At 34.9% G+C, this 13,812-nt stretch overlaps 1 protein-coding gene and 1 pseudogene across 1 annotated transcript in view; both read left to right on the forward strand.

Moving 5' to 3' along the window:
- Positions 1 to 13,812, forward strand: part of LOC143200049 (alpha-2B adrenergic receptor) — a 619,947-nt gene that overhangs the window by 66,950 nt on the left and 539,185 nt on the right. The window lies entirely within an intron of this gene.
- On the forward strand, positions 8,580 to 8,680 carry LOC143200390 (uncharacterized; annotated as a pseudogene).

A 13,812-nucleotide genomic window follows, 5' to 3' on the forward strand; every position in this document is an offset into this window, starting at 1 on the left:
GAGATTCTCTTTCTTGTTGTCTGGTATTAAAACGAATTTATAAACTGCAATGGGCAATACATTATATATCTTATTTGAGAGGCAAGGGTTAGACATCTTGGTGAGTTCAGTGTTAGTTTAGATAGACTATTCATGCTGATAGCAATAGTCGTGTTACGACCCATATGTAAAGTGAAGCTACAGTTTTATATACTCAGTTTAATATGATATTCTAGCCAGGAAGTTTACAAAAATAGATTTTTGCATATTATCAAAACTTAGATTATCTAAAATATACCAATAAAAGGCTCCTTTAAAGGTTAAATTATAAAACGATAATCTGATCTCGCTGCTTAAGTGAGACATAACCTAAACCACTGCGATAGAAGAACGTATGGCAAACCTTCGCACCAAATATTATGTCAACCATCTAGAAAAATGGAGGTTCGAGAAAAACATGTTTAGCTTCATCTTGTCGCGTCAGAAAAACAATTATATCACCAAAAGTAATTAAAACTTTAAAAAACTCTCTTAAGAGTATGTCTTTCTTCTACGTCAAATCGTCCAGGTACAAGTGCAAAAAATGTATTAAGAACACCGGCGAGCAATTAAATAAGAAATATTTGTCGGTCTCTATATTCGAAATCTAATGGCTGACCAGAAGTTTACAAAATGTTTAGCGCCTGATGAAACAGGGCATCGTTTCAAAGTGTTGTTCACTACTTTCTCGGTAATCACAAATCACCGGATTTCATTTTTTACATTACAATATTGAGCTCGAATATATGTCAAAATATATTTTCTGTATTCACATATTGACTTTTTTTCACAAAATTTGATATACACTAAGATTTAGCGAAAATCGAAGACAATACCAAGGATCATGGGACGAAGCATGATCCGCTCACTATTCAGCTTTCCTATTTACCTTATAAACAGCTTTTGGTTGCTCAGGTTCAAAACCATGTAACAAAAACAATGTTACTCAACCGTATAACTTTCCATGACGATTCGCCATCAGTGATTCAATAATATACAAGTTAAATAGATGCCGCATCAGCCTGGAAATGTTAACACGTTCTTCTGAAAAAACCCTATAGTATAACTTTAATTGCTTCAATACCACACCACAATAAAACAAACTACATATTTCGTTGTTATATCCCCCATACTTGTTATTTTAGTGTTTGATTTAACTAATGAAAATTTAAATTCTAATTTATCCTCCATTGAACATATATCTATAGTCAAACATATTTAGAATTCAAAATTCAATATATTTCAATTACCTTCAACGATCGGCCGATTGTTACCAGTCCTTTGGCCAATGGCCATTTTCTTTCTCTTCATTTCTCCTCCATTGTGCCGATTTAATTTAATTGGGTTGCCGAAGCGATGCAGCGCCATCGGACATAATGTAATTTTAAATTGAAGCCAGCGTACCTTGACCACCGCCGGCCGGCGATTGAATGGATGTGCTACCACCCGTCGAGGGCACAATAACAAAATTAAAAAAACAGGATAAAAAAGGAAAACGAAAGGAAATCGGCCTGATTCGAATCCGCAATCGCCGCTTTGCTAAATACCGATGCTAACCGGGATGGTTGATTCGTGCTGGCCCGTCAGTGTGGTATGATTTTTAAATTGAATATTGAACTCGTGCAGAGCAAATAGTTGGTTTGGAACAAGTAAAAGAAGTATGTTATACACCTTAAGAAGATTTTTAATACCTTCCCATTTGATCGAAAAGTTTTATGACAATGCTCTTGAAATATATTTTGTATTTTTAGTTTCATCTAGCGCTGACAACCTGTGAGGAATTCCCCAATATTCCGGGAAACTCATGCTGATTAGGAATTTATTGAGGACTGTCATCATGCGGGGAAAATGTGGGGATTTTGACATCTCATCGTAAATAATATATCAATTGAAAAGTCCCCGGCCTATCACAGTAAAACACATTTGGTTTTCAAAATTAGTTTTCCTATATTCAACATAATTCCCTTCAAGGGTAATATAGTAATTATAGCGATCCAACCTTTCGATACCATTCTTGTAGTACGATTTGTCGAAATAGGCATCAATTTCGGCGACATCTCTTCATTCGGCGAAAATTTCTTCCCAGCGAGCATTCTTTTGAGATTTGAGAAGAAAAAATAGCTGCTATGATAGTAAAAAAGCAATTCGAAGCCCAATTCATGGATTTTTGCCATCGTTTTCACTGACTTGTGACATGGCGCATTTTCTTGGTGAAGTAGCACTTTCTTTTTCTTCAAATGCGGCCGTTTTTCGGCGATTTCATCCTTCAAACGGTCCAATAACGCTGTATAATAGTCGCTGTTGATGGTCCTTCCCATAACCTTGCCAGACGAATTTTGCGTTTTCCCAAGCTTTGGAGCGGGTTTATCGTATGTAGTCCACTCGGAAGACTGTCGATTGGACTTCGAAGTGAAAAGATGGAGTCATGTTTCATCCATTGTCACACATCGATGCAAAAACTCAGGTTTATGACACTTGATCATCTTGAAACGCTGCTCCGAATCATCAACTCGTCGTTGTATTTGGTCAAAAGTGAGCTCGCGCGGCACCCGCTTTGCACAGGGCTTTCTCAGACCCAAATATTCGTGAATGATATGATGTACAAGTTCTTTTGATATCTTTATAGTATCTGCTATTTCATTCAATTTTAATTTAGGGTCATTGGAAATCATTTTCTGGATTTTTTAAATATTTTCGTTGGTAACAACCTCTTTTGGGCGTCTTCTGCGGTCATCGTCTTCGATGCTCATTTCACCACGTCTAAACTTAGCACACCAATATCTGATGTTTGATTCACAAACTAATGATCCGACAGCTGTCAAATTTATACATGCATCTTTTGAGGGTTAGGGCTAACTAAGAAACATATGGATTTAATTCTAGTAGCGTCATCTATATGTCAGGCCGGGGGCCTCCCAATTGCCCTGTTATTATATCGATAGTCTGGATTGAAACTTTTTTTGGTAACTTATGGATATCGAACGACGTTCCACATTTCAATACTGTCCATACTCCAATTGTATATTTCAATTCCATACATTTTTATTTTTAGTTTTTGCTCGATTTTATAATTGTTCTGTTATTGCAGATTCCTCTACAATATACGATTTTTACTACTATATTTTTTATTATTTCCGCTGGAAATCCATCAACTTCAACAGTTACAAGCGATTTAAAATGCTTCATAAATCTGTGAGAGCCCAAACATTAGTTGACAAGTGGCGAGCTTATACTATAGTGTTCAAAACGGGCTCCAACTTCATGAACATAACATTGATGGTGAATGCTACTGGGTTAAAGCGTTTCCCCTGAAAAATACTAGGAGAGAATTCTTGTTCTCAATGATATAAATCGTGATGTCCTTACTGCTGATACTGGCGCATTTGAATCGAACATTTAGTGGCTTTAAAAATTTAAAAACAGGGTACCGCAATTAACTAAGTACGGATACTGCAGTGTCTTTAATGGCAATAAGATAAGGGATTAAGATATTGGGCGACAGTGTCAAGTTTAAGCAATCAACAAAATGCTCACATGAAGAAAATTGAGAAAGTTTAATCCATGTTATGAAAAAATAAAAAATATTTAAATGTTAGAGTCTTGTTTCATTTATTAAATTAATGATGAGAGAAAATTGTAGGTAATTAGTAAATTTTTCTTCGTAATTTAAATAATTTTGGGGAGTTTGACAAATTAGCGCTGGCAACCTTGCTTACATCGTGAACTCGCATTCATCGGTTGGAGTAAATATAAATGTTGAACATTCGGCTTGGCAGTGGTTGACAAAATTGGCCAAAATTAAAAGCAATATTCACTGAAACTTCGTAAGCTTTATACGTTTCATCTTTAGGGTTGAGCGTAAAGGATGTTGTGTTAAGGTGATACGGATATTTATAAACATGAACATTCTCGATATTTTCTTTCAAAATAACATTGGGAAGTGGATTTTAGATCGATTCTTCGCCGATGTTCTTTATCCATTATCCGTGTACTCACCATTCTCCAAATTTCTCCGATATACATTTTTCGATAACCGCAAGAGGCCTCGTATACTCCTGTTTTTAGCTTTGAATTTAAAGAGGACTTCATACGTATTCGCGTATGCTTTGATGTCTGTGTTTATCCAGTACCTTGTCAATTGTCACTGGAGATTTTATCTCACTTGGATTGGATTTTGAAATTGCATGCCCTTAAATAATTTCCGCTCAGAAGAAAAACACAGCGGGCGGTATGGGCAATTGTGTGATTTCGATGGAAATTAATGCATGAACTTTGTTAATGTTGTGTAATGCTTTTCACAATGTGATTCAGAGATGCAGAACTTTTACAAAAGGAGACTTATTGAATTCTACTTTTGTTTCCCAGAATGCTAGAGATGTATTCAGTTCAGAATGTTAACATTTTATAGTTTTACATTTCTAGAACAAATTAATTTATTAATTCACAGTAATTTTAGTCCGCTTTTGGTGGCCTCACACTTTGAACTGTGATGCATGTGTAGGGCATCCATGGACTAGGGGTGTTTTTCAAAGTTCGAACACTTTATTGCTAGCGGTTGTCGGGCACTTTCAATCCACCCTTTGTGACCTTACAGCTTCAGCTGCGTTACTTTTGCCCGAACTCCACTTAACTATACCAAGCAAGGCATCGAGTAATTGCGGAACGATTGCCAATCCAACGTCAACCTGTCATATTTTTTTGATAATTAATTTGATCCCGATTAATTGAACGAATTCAAAAGAGAACAGCCTTATGCTCTCCAATGAATACTACGGACTACGCTAGTTAGAATATGTAGAGAAAACAAATACTATTAATTTACTTGAATATATTATTTTATGTAACTTTCTGTTTTTCGTTTACTAGAATGACCAGCTAGAACCAAATGGTCTTCGGCTGATATCACTTCAGGTTCGGGAGTAGTTCCAGTTGTCTCTCCGAGACATACTTGTACCACACCTATGCGCCAATGAGGCAGATTGGATGGACTAGCATATTATACAGGGTCGTTTTCTGTGGGATTGAAATTTAGTTTTTTCTGCAGAATAGAGGAAATAATAGGCTGTACACGCCATTTCCTTTGCAAATGGCGTGCTGGTTTTGGGCAGACCATTGGAATCTGCAGTCGAACTGGAGACCGAGGTATGAAACTTTATGCAGCCATGGGATAGGGACTTTATCGATTTGGAGGCGATAGGCGCGAAACTCCTCTTTGCGGTGGAACAGAATAGCCTGAGTTTTTCTCGGGTTAATCTGAAGCCGCCAGAATATGTACCACGCAAGCGATAGCGTTTAGTTGTACTTGGAATTTATTGCGTATTGCGTCAGGACAGTACCTGGTTGTGAAGAAAGCGGTATCATCTGCATAAAATGCTGTGGGGGAAAATTTGTAGAGCAGGAAATCAGCCATATAAACATTGAATAGGGCTGGGGCTAATGGAGCGTCTTGTGGGACTTCTGCGGAGATTTGCTTATTTTGATTCCTATTTCTTCTCATTCCAGGCTCTAACCCTGTCCCTGATTTATCTGATTGCGCGCTGTGTCATGCGGTTGTCCTCTCTGTCCAGTGTAGCGCGAGCTCTTCTCCCTAATCGGTTCTTGTGCCTGATTAGTTTTTTTAATTCTCTAGGGAGGTTAACTTGAGACAGTTCAGGGCTACTTGTTTTAGTTGCTCTGTCTGCGGCTGTCTGAATATCTAGAGTGAGTTTCGCATTTGCATTTTCTAGATCGGCTGAAGAATTAATACTTGGGATAGGTCCCGTCCGTTGAAGCTTGAGTTAAAACAAACTCCAGTCGGTGGTTTTCATGGGTTTAGGGACGATGGAACTCAGTGGAAAGTCGCTGATGGTCAGGAGGATTGTCCTGTAGTCAGAATCGAGATCTTGGAATACTTGCAGGTCAGAGGCTTGATTCGAATTTTGATATATGAAAAAGTCAATTATTGTTGGTCCATTGGAGGAGTAGTGAGTTAGTTCGCTTGAAGCAATTAGCTCAAGTCCCATCACATCTATTATCCCGGCGATGCCCGCACCAGCAGTGTTTGGTCTGCTTGTGCTCCAAAGTGGATGGTGTGCATTAAAATCTTCCCCGATGAATTTAGAAGTATTTCCTTCAAATAATGACTTAAATTCATTTTCAATGATTCTCTCCTTTTTCCGATAGATTGATGTGAATTGAATTCGCCTGCTACTTGATTCGCTTGCTATGGAAATATGTTCAAGATTCGAGAGAGACTGCGACTGCAGTTGGATATGCTTGATGTTATTTTTAACAGCGATGGCTGTGCCACGGCCATGGCCTGTAATTCTGTAGTTTCGATAAATTGAGTAATTAGGAATCTTAACACGGATAGATGGTTTCAGAAACGTTTCCTGGAGAAGAAATATGTCGACATTATGAGTCGTCAGTGCGGTGATAAGATCCTCCTTCTTACCACGCACGGAAAATGCATTCCATTAATCATTGCGAGCCGATAGTAATTCTTCCAGTAGCTGTGTGCTGATGGCATTGAAAATGGTCTCCTTGATCATCTGAAGACGTTCTGGAGAGTATTTTGCCAATGAAGATCGGGTTTGTGTTATTGTGGAAGAACCAGCCTGACGACTGTTATCTTGAGTTCCCCATACACGAGTGGGAGGACAGATTGGCTTTTCACTATATATGAATATATATATATATATATATATATATATACATACATATATTTTTATTTATTTATTTATTTATGTATTTGTTGTACGGATTTATATATACGGGAAGAAAAGTTTGACCCTTTGTGGTTTTCGTCACGTCAATTTAATAATAACTTCGTTTAGATTAAATTGTTTCAATACTGGTTTTGGCTACGCTTGAATTGTAAAATTTAATTATGAAGTACATTATCGATAAAGCGCTATAAATATATGATGCAACTGTTCGCGATGGGAATGCCTTTATTGGAAATAATTACTATGTTAGTTAATTAAATTACAAACATTGCTGTTGAAAGTATTATCAGATAAAACATATTTAGGTTTGACCAGAATAAAATTTTATTCACATTATTTCGGTTTATAATAATTTGATTATTCTGTAGTCTTGTGATGCTATTATTTTGGTAATTCCTTTTATAAGTATAATTAAGACGTAATTTTGTAGTATGATTTTATTACGGATTCTTTGTATAAGTTCAAACTTTATCTCATCGTTCCAAAACCACTCTGTTTGACCGATTTAGTTTCTTGCCAACATTCTGTGACGACGAAGAACATGAATAACACGAATTCTACAATTACACTTTAGTTGTACAATTCTATAAAAAATAGCTGCTCTTATGTATGTAGTCAGCAATGCAAAGGTCTTATCATTATATAACCCAAATAAAATTCTTTTTATTTCACACACATATGTATGTATAGCCATCGATGGGTTGATAGCATGAATATAAGGCAAGTAATAATTAGAAAGTTTAATATCTCGTAAGCACTGCAGATTAGCATCTAGGTCTAGATTTGACCTAAAGATCCCATTGTTAAACACCTTGATCCCATTTTAGTTTAGCATTCTAGAACAATTATTCTAGTATCAATTTTAATATGTAGTTATATCCTATAAAGAAGTAGTTAGATTTCAGTTTTTAATATCGCAATTTTCCCGCAAGTTTTACCACTATGTGGTTTCTCTTCTACGAGAAACTTACCATTCTAAATCTTCTGAAGTCATTCGAGAACACATGCTTCACTTAGAAGCCAGAATATGGTATTTTTTCCATCAAAATAAAGGCGACAATAAAAATTCGCCGCAAAAGACAATTACTTAATTCAAAAATTGAATTACAAAATAATAAAAATTAGTGTCGTTTGATTGATAGTAGTTAATACTTCAATTTTAAGATATGATGCTATACATCTTACAATCTTAAATAACTGGAACTTAATAAATTGTTGTATTATGAAAACCCGATGTTTATTTGTATACAACATACATAAGTATGAATATATTTATGTGAAAACAGCATCCTTTGGTGATATAGAAATTTTTGAGATATTTGTCCACCAATTTATCCCAACCTTTCAAACGTAAGTTTTCTTTTATTAGCGGTTAATAGACGTAACGAAAAGTATACCGAATCCATAATATGGACATGAACTGAAAGATTACGACGGAAAATTCTGGGGAGTTCAAGGATCATTAGCTTCCTTTATTAACCCATAACGGTAATAAACCACTAATGGAAGGATTTATTTATAAAAATCTCGCTCAATAACGTATACGAGATTATTTCCAATTACCCAGAGCCATTAAAAAATAAGTGTTTGGTGTACTTAGATAAATCATTGAACTAAAATTATAGAATATTACGTTAAACTATTACATAATTAAGCCAAAATCTTGAATCAAATATGAAAATAGTATTTCCAATTCCATTCTACCTAAATGAAATAGAAAGAACCAATGAGTTATTTAAAATTAAATTGTGTTTATGTTTTTTCAATCCCCGAAACATTTGTTCAATTCGATTTCTGATAAAATTCGGGTCAGTTAAAGCGGTATACTATATGCTCTTTTCCATTCTTATTGAAGTAGTCGCTTTGGCCGTACATATACTAAAATTGGAGAGATTCAGAGAGGATTAGCATAGTCCCTGTGCAAGGATAATTCGCAAAACGTGAAATATTCTCTTCCAGATAAATATCAACATCAACTTCCCCAGAAACCTGCGCAAATGAACATATCACAAACTTCATACGGTCTGCTTACATTCTTGGCGATGGATCACCTCCCTGTGAAATATTACCTGTAAATGTTGATCTCTTCATGAGAATTAGTTGCACTGGTGGATCCAAAAGTAATGATTCTGCGGGCACCACTTTACTTCAGCATTTTTGAAAACGCACTTCAAGGTTCCTCCTTTATCAGGCCTTAGGCTTCATAACAGCTGAACTAATAGTCATCTACAAAGTTCTAAACTTTGTACCGAAGGTATAAAAAAGCCTTAACCCAGATCGCCCATTGGGACCACTCAATTCACTACAAATCTGAGAAGGGGCAATTAAACCGTTACATTTATGTAACCATTCATACTGAAATTGAGGGCAGTGAGACAGAAAATTCTCTGCCAGGAAATAGTGAGGCATCCTTATCGGAAAACTTTGTATCTCTGTATGCAACTAGATCAGCTTGGGTAGGACCTAATGCTGAATAATAAACAATGGGAGGTGAAAAAGGAGTTTTACCAGTGCCGTAATACTACCAATTTTAGCAGAGCTAAACTGTCTATATTTTTACCTCTTCCAATTTATTAGTGTATGTTACCTTTAGTGATTACCCATGTATCTCCTGAAAGGGATTGCGATGGGGCTAAGGCAGCATACCTCTATTATAATTTATTTCATGGAGCTATAATATAGCGCATTTGAAAGATAATAGTTCCTATAATGCTACAGATATAAAAGTAGCGTTATTGCTTTACTTGATGACGAAGTTATTGCGTTTTGAAAATGTAGATTCCGGAATATAATTTTCGTCATATTTTGCTTGTATACTTCCAAAAAGAGGAAAATACCGCAAAGGCTCATTGCTGTATGGTGACCAGTACTCGAATGAGTTCCAATGTTAGAATTGGTAGGCTTCTTTTAATTCCCAAAAATTTTGATATTTAAGATGAACGTCTTTAATTCGAAATTCTTAAAGATATCAAGATAGACCGGTGTATTTTATCTCGGGGTATCACTACAGAACTAAGCATACATCTTAAAGCACTTCTGAGTTATTTACATAAGACTAGGCTTCAAGAGAAGGTCTGGATCAAGGAGAAGGTCAAAGGATCTGGTATTTTTGGGAAAAATTTAGGTGGCCAAGTTTTAGTTAGCGAATGGCTGCGGATATTAAGGGAAATCGAACAAATTTTGATGAATGAATAACATAAGAATAACAAAAGAAAATCTTAAGCATTTCAATAATATGCTAAAATGTTCAGGAAACCTTCAAAAATTGTTCCAAAGCTCGCATTAATACCAACAAAGTTTTTGATAAGATGGAAACCAGATTGTTCATTTAGAGTGCTTAAACCTGGTTTGGTTTGGTTTGGTTGATTAGTGTTATAGCAAAAACGTAATAACACCGTAACCGGTGATAATTATATGAATAGGATTTTTGTTCATAAGAAAATATTTTTTGCTCATCTATAAATATTATATCTCACACATAATATATAGCGGTTTCAATAATAAATTCGAAGCAATCACATATACGTTTCTAAGTTATAATACTTATTTTAGCCATAATGTATAAGAAAAACGTTTATTTGGAGTTATGCTGGCAAGCTTTCAATTTCGAATTTCTGCCATTTACCATTTATTTTATTACTCCATCATCGTTAAAACACGATACAAAAATTCAGGTTAATGTTTTAGTCAATATAAACGAACCTGCTATAAAATTAATATTTATAACGCAAAATGGAAGCTCCACTTCCAAGATATCGTGCGTTTTTGTAGTATTTGCGATAAAAAAAACACTCTGTTCTTGATAAACTTAATATTTCGGTGTTTCTTAGAGAATTTGCGGATAAATTATCTGATAATGCTTTTTGCTTCTTTACGCAAAAATAATGTTCGGCTATAACATGTATAATCAATCTTTATATTTAATCCTGTTTTTTCTGTTTATTTACTCAGCAATATATAAAATTATTTTCAGTACAGCCTATAATTTGGATTCCAAGAAGATCATATAACAATTGAACAAGTACATCGCACTATAAATGGCATCAGTATATGTCCGGAAAATAGATTATACCACTCCGCCGCCTTTTGGGACCTAAGTCAACTCTTAGGCAAAGTCTGGCTTGGTGGACTGGTATTTGAACTATAGTCTATTCAAAGTTTTTTTAGTAATGCGTCATGGATATTTGTGACGTTGAAACATCGCAGTGTTGCCGCATGAAGTCTAAATCTATAATTGATATAGTGAATCTAAATAAAATAATAGAATATAATTGATATCAAATATAATTTATTCTAACATTATAGTATTATTTAATACATACATTATCGAAGGACTTAAAACTACAATTAAGAACACACGTATAATAGTTTGTAGGTTAGATCTGTTTTATTTACATTGAACTCTTTTCCACACCATCCATGAAGTAGAGCTTCTAGGCGCATTCTTTTATGTAGTGGTATCCCCTGGAGGCCTAATTCACCTAATTAACAACTGTATATCTGAGAAACGTTTTTTATATTCACTCTGGAGCATATTTACCTTTTTACGGTTAGTTCTTGTTTCATTCGATGGTGTGTTTACTTGTTAAGTCATCTTGGTATCACTGTATATTTTACTTCTTATGCTACTATCTTTGTACACCATTGTTCATAAAATTAATTATTGAATTCCGTCTAATGCATTTACCAAATCTTCAATATAGTTAGTTTCTATTGTCGCCTCATACTTTCTAACCTAATACTGTTTAATTTTGAACAGTTACAATCATATCTGTGCACACAAGCCTTTCACGCCATACAATACCATTTTTTAGAGTTATACTCATTTAATTATGTGCATACCTTTAGTTGTTTCCACTTTCATCACTCTGTCTCAGGAATTTCCAGCATTGCACAGCATTATCACATGTCCTAAAAGTTTCTTTCAGTCACTTTCACTTTCTGACTCGCTATCCAATTCAATCACTAAACTGTTAATTTCTACTCTGTCTAAAACATGTTCACGATTCCACCATTTATCAATTACTTCCTCTGTATGTCCTTATCGAGCTCATCCAAACAGAAGGTATGTTGTTGACAATGCTTCCAATGTCTGGATGTTTCACTAAACCTCTACGAGGGTTATCTTTGCACCATTTAAACCTTATGCCCTATATGATTATATGAAAGGATGTCTTAACATTCTTCAAAAGCTGCATGTCCCTAACCCTTTTATGCATACTATACAAAATATATGTATTGTATTGTATACCATTTATATCTATAAAATAGGTTGTATACTTACTGTTCTTATACATTTCGTATATGTGGTCTCGAATAGAGCCAATATCAAGATAGTCAGGAATCGTTAGCTTTGTATGTAAATCGGTTTTCTTGGGTGAATCTAATGTATTATACATCATTTTGTAAGCAATGTTGTTCACAGTGTCCATACTAATACATAGCGCGGCAGCAACCCGCTAAAAAACAAAAAATTCAACAAAATCGTAGGGACTTACAGTATTTAATATTATCAATAATTACCCATCTAAGGAAAATTATAGGCAAAAGATGGCCTCCATTATCTCGTTCCTTTTCAAAATATTTTATTAAAGCCGCAATCAATTTATGACCCTGAATATCTATTGTTTTTGACATTTTCAAACGAAATGATATCATATATTACGGAGCGATTAGGAATTTATCAAAATAATCAAAAGGCTAATATAACGTTTGTCGGTTTTTAATTTGTTGTAATAATAACTAATGTTTTGAATAATTTTGTGTACGTCTGACAACCGGCCGCCGTCCCTTTGTCAGAGGTAGGCAAACATTTTTAAGGAAATAGTGTTAAGAGGTTTTAACTCTAACCTATAAATTATTGTGGCTGTATAAGTAATTTTCAGATATCATATAATGTTAAAATAAATTATATTTGATGACATTTTTGTTCAATTATTTTATTTAGATTAGGATTTTCTTGTATGTCAAAGCCAAACAGAACTAAAACTCAGGGTTGATGGCAACATTTCAATGTTTCGACGTCACAAATATCACAAATATCCATGATTATCATCCTTTGCACGAAGTACGGTGTGTCCCATATGACAGCGTACCGTGACCGGCATTGTACCTGATTTACACTGCGGATCTTCCATCTAGTGAGGACACGATGACTGCTACTAACGTTGGTAATACTGCGATCCAGTTTATTTTAACCCAAAAACTGCTGCGTTGCAAAGTCAATGCTATCTAGATAACACCGAGAAATAGTTTAACTAACGGAGAATAAAAGCAAACGAATCCACATCCACTTGTTATCCACTCATACACCCTGTGAACAGGAACCTGCACGTCGGTAAAATTATATAACTAAAACATCCGACAAAAAAAGTTCAACCAAGAAAATGTAAAATATTTGATCCCATACTTGGATCTTAAGTTAATTTCGCCAAGTGTAAACGCTTAAAGCCAATAATTTTAACTCGATCTCAGTTCAAATTGTTGTCCTTTAGCATACCCAAACACTTCCAAACCAGGGATTGGATAAGCTGCTTGAAATATTTTTGGCTTCGGCTTTATTCTCCTCTTACGAAACTAAAAGTTTTTACATTATTATGTGAAAGGGGATGATATCCATGCCAGAAATCACTATTTTAAATATACATCAAACACAACATTGATAGCCCTAGCAGTTGAACCACAGGTTCATAAGCACATCATAGACTATTTAATTGTGTAAGTTTAATTATTCGTTTAAGATGCGACAGTCATTGTACAGTTCAACAAGTTCGTAGACGCAAATTATAAAGTTTTGGACATTTGGGTGTTAATTTCTTTACCAAAAATCCGGCTCGTAAGACCATGTAAAATTCTCAGGTTCAGAAATTGTACCTAACTTGTTGCACCGCTTCGTGCGATTAACGAACAAGTTACATTCGACGTCGGAAATTCACGAGTCTGACCTGTTATCCTTATCGCTGTCTTGGTTCGTAATCAACAACTTGACCACAAATAACTCCCTTGTAAATGAAAGAAACAGTATACTTTAATACTTATATTATTATATTTATTTATAGTTCCTTATCTACTATAATAATAGAAGCGA

This window comes from Rhynchophorus ferrugineus, unplaced genomic scaffold (genome assembly GCF_030347505.1).
Source record: "Rhynchophorus ferrugineus isolate W39M unplaced genomic scaffold, kcgeb_rfMv2 rfM7, whole genome shotgun sequence".
Classification (NCBI taxonomy): Eukaryota; Metazoa; Arthropoda; class Insecta; order Coleoptera; family Curculionidae; genus Rhynchophorus; species Rhynchophorus ferrugineus.